We start from the raw sequence: 4,471 nt of genomic DNA, 5'->3' as shown, positions 1-4,471 counted from the left end.
AAATGGCTTTATTAAATCAGTTTGGCAAAATTGATTAAGTTCCTTATTCATAAGGGTTTTAGTATCACCAACGTTAAGTTAATCGGAATCATGTAGCTAAATTCAGTTAAAACATGAATTAATTTTGCGAATCAAGTATTAGGACATGATTTGAATTAAAACAAGGTTAGTTAAGGTTAAATTATTTGATTTTTTTTAGAAATATGGTTTAGTAATCAAGATTATTTCTAATTTTCAGTATTTTTAAATAATTAATTTCAATAGCTCAAGTCATCTATCAATATGATTTTTAATCCGACTATGGGATAATTAGTTTTTTAAAAAAAAATTATTTGACAATTCCATGTTGTATTTATAATTATAATTTTAGTAATATTACTTTCCGTTAATATTTATTTTAAACTAGTATTTAATATGTTATTTTTAAGTATGTAGAGATTGATTTTATATTTATAGACAAACTTAGTAATAATAAAATGTAGTCATTAAAAGATATTCATAAAATAAGGGAGGATTTCGCTAAAAATAAATAAATGTAAACAATACAAAAATTTGCAGGGTTCTCCAATCTTATTTATTTATTTATTTATTTATTTATTAAAAAATAATACTTAGATCCCGGGATGGGCCGTTTAGTAAATTTCACGGTCCTACCTAAAAGTATAATAACGCATAGTCTTTTGGCGCATATTTAATAAGGTTATTTTCTTAAATATGGGTGTGCATTTATGTAGCCCAAATCCCGATCTTGACGAAGTCAAAATGCGTCTACAAATCACGTGTACACTGGTTGTGACGTGGTTCGAGATGCGTTTTCACGACGTTGCAATTCTTGTATAAAATAATAATAAGAATAATGATAAAAGCGGTTTAATGCTAAATTTGCATATAAGTTCTTAATTGTTTAAAAAAATCAGATAAACAAGCCGAATATGACAGTTGAGCGACCGTGCTAGAACCACGGAATTCGGGAATGCCTAATACCTTCTCCCGGGTTAACAGAATTCCTTATCCGGATTTCTGGTTCGCAGACTGTAATATGGAGTCATTCTTTTCCTCGATTCGGGATTAAATTGGTGACTTGGGACACCCTAAATCTCCCAAGTGGCGACTCTGAAATAAATAAATAAATCCCGTTTCGATTGTCCTTTAATTGGAAAAAACTCCTTCGCCCCTCGCGGGGACGGAAAAAGGAGGTGTGACAGCTCTGACGACTCTGCTGGGGATTCAAAAACCCAGAACCACTGGTTCAGGGTTAGAAATTCGAGCTTAGATAAATTGTTATATTTGGCTTTATCTGATTTTTACATGTTTGAGCCTAATGTGCTAAATGCTGCTTTTACGGCTTTGATATTATTTGACTGTATATATAAACTGTGTCGAACCCTTCTCTCTTCACCTCCGGGGATGTGCTCGTTGGTCGAGACTCCCTATTCTGTTAGTGTCAATACCTGAAATAAGAAAGAGGTCGGACAAGTTACAAAGTCGGACGATCCCGCGACCTGTTACGTAGCCCCCTCCTCGACTCGAGTTATCCGCTCGGGTACATAGTCTAGAACAAATACTCAGGTTATGAACCTATAATAACTCAGCTTCATGCCGGATCCCTAGTAGGAACGTTTGTTTGCAACGTGCATTTGACTTTGGAGGCTCAACACAGGGGTTGGGTCTGTCTAGGACAGGTGTACCAAAAATGAAAATGACCATCTTGATGCATCTTACTTGCTGCTACTTGCGCATTTATTTGATTCAGACTTGTGTATTGACCGACTTTTGAATATCAGGAATATTGTGAAATTGAAAAAAAAAAGAAATAGTGGTTAGGAAGTTAATTGTTTATTTTGGGGAAAAAATCAATGCTCAAATACTGTCAAAATCCTGCCGAAATTTCGAGAAAAAAGGTTAGTTTGTTTTGCTAAAAGCAAAGGAAAAATAGAAAAAAAAAATCGTTGTTCTATCTTGTTTTCAAAAATAGAAAAAGAAAATAGTTTGTCTTGCCATGAAAAATGAAAATGAAAAAAGAGTCTTGTTTTTTTTAAATGGTTTTTTTATTTATTTGTTTATGAAAATGCCAAAAATAAAAATAAAAGAGTCGTGCGTTGAACGTGGTTTTATTATTTGTTGCAAATATATATATATATATATATATATATATATATATATATATATATATATATATATATATATATATATATAAATCCAAAAAGTATTTTTCTTTATTTCCAAAATATATATATCTTTATTTGTTGCAAAAAGTATTTGTCTTGTCAAGAAAATGCAAAATAAAAAAAATCCAAAAATATTTTCCATTATTGATTTCTTTAGAAAGTCTTTTTAATTGTTTTTTTTTACAAAGAAAAAGTAGTAAAAAAAATTAAAAATTAAAATAAAAATATTTCCTTTTTAATTTCTTCAAAAAAAAACCCGAAAATATTTTCATTCTTCTTTCAAAAATTGAAAAGAAAATTTAAAATTCAAAAATATTTTTAGAAGCATTTCTTTCATTGAAAATAAAATTCCAAAAATATTTTCTTTCTTCTTTAAAAGTTTCTCTTTCAAAATTCAAAAAAAAAACTCTTCTTTATAAGTCTTTCCTTCAAAAATAAATAAAAATAATAATAAAAAAAGGGTTAGTTTATTTACTTTATTCATGATTGCCCGAACTACGCGGGTTTGATTCTCACCGGATGTGAGATACGTAGGCAACCCTCATCGGGTCCAACCTCCCATTTTGCTAAAATAGCCAAAAACAAATAATAAAAAATAATAAAAAAAAATATTTCAAAATTTTAATTTTGTCATAAAGAAGTCGGGTGACGCTGTTTTGTCAAAACATAACCGAATGTTCACGAAAGGGACGCCGGAGGGCTGACTTTGCATAAACAGCCACATTTGGGTCATTGTTTTTAGTATTTTTTGTCCAGTTGACCCACACAGCCTTAAAAATCTTCGTCCTTGAGGCGCTGAAAGGCCATGTTTGCAACACCAGGTTTTTATTGTAATTTGAAAAGAAAAAAAAAACAAAGAGTCAGCGGTCAGGTGAATACCGTTTGGATTTTTAGTCAAAAATAAGTCGAGTCAGCTTCGGCCGCGTCTTAAACCGTTCTTGCCGAAATAGCCTTAGAGTATCTTTCAGTTGTCGAAAGGCTATTTTCGTAAAAGAACGGACAAGTTTGTAAAGTGTCATAAAATAATCCTCCCGGCCTCAAAATTCATGTGAGATTTGGAAGGGGCCACATTTGCAAAAATAGCCGTTTGGTTGCATTTGTCAAACGGGCAAAAAACACTGGCCGTTTGTTTTTGAGTTTGTAAATCTTTTGATTAGAATATGCGGGTTGTTTGATTTTCAAGTTTGTAGGTCATCTTTAAACCTTTGAAACCCAGTTTGTTTTTAATATGAAAATTGAAAAAAAAATATTTATTATTGTTTATCTGTTATTGGTCCGAACTACGCAAGGTCTGATTCATGCGGGGTCATGATACGTAGGCAATCTCCATAAGATTCGACCACAACAACAAAAAAAATGAAAAAATGAATGAAAAAAAAAAAAAAAATGAGAAAAAAAAGAAAAGATGTTGTTAATAATGAGGACCGACTGAGTCCATTCTAACCTGTTTTTCTTTGAATCACAAAGAAAGTTAAGGTGGTTGGATTGTGGTAAGCCGGATACACAAGATCCAGAAGCACACTTTGCGGGAATGAGGCCTGATGACAGAAGCACTCGAATCATATTGGGAACTTGTTGACTGAGGATTGATGATATTGAAGTTGGTAATGGTCTGGGCAATACTGATGCGAAGCTCAGTGGCTAAAATGCCAGTTTTGATAAAGTGGGAGGACGCTCCGTTCCTTGGTTAGCAAGAGAGAAGCTTTTGGTGGCTTATTTTGTTGTCATTTCTGTTTCTCCGGATTATTAGGGTTGTAATTCGGATATTGTCTTGCGTCAAACTTTCTTATCTTTCCATTTTGTCATAGCGGTTTGTTTAAGTTTTGCCCAGGCTGTTTTAGGATTTTATTCTGGTTTGTTTCGTTCGTTTTGTTATTCAAACCATTTCACCGGTAATCTAATGCAAAATCCGGTCTTTGATTATTTCCAGTCATCTTTTTGTTTGGTCCTTTTATCATTTTTGTTTAGCGCCGATTCTGGTGACATGACATGCGCACACAGTTTGGGCCTGATCTTAAAAGTTAATCATAAAACCATTGGGAGGTGATCAGAACATTTAAAACGAATAAAGATGGTTTGAGATTATTCGGAGCTCGAGTCATGCGGAACTGGGGCAAGTAAAACATAAAGAAAACCGTTAAAAGCAAGATTCACCTTTCATGATAATAAGAGTTAGAGTGTCGCCCAATGGTGCTTTAGAAGTGACAAATGAACAAGCAGATGTTGAATATAGTTGTCGAGTCCAGCACCATCAGAAGAGGCTACAAATCTTTGTTGTGTTGTTTGCATTTGGCATGTTTTGA

This window comes from Nicotiana sylvestris, chromosome 1 (genome assembly GCF_000393655.2).
Source record: "Nicotiana sylvestris chromosome 1, ASM39365v2, whole genome shotgun sequence".
Classification (NCBI taxonomy): domain Eukaryota; kingdom Viridiplantae; phylum Streptophyta; class Magnoliopsida; order Solanales; family Solanaceae; genus Nicotiana; species Nicotiana sylvestris.
Note: the sequence above shows the minus strand (reverse complement) of the source record.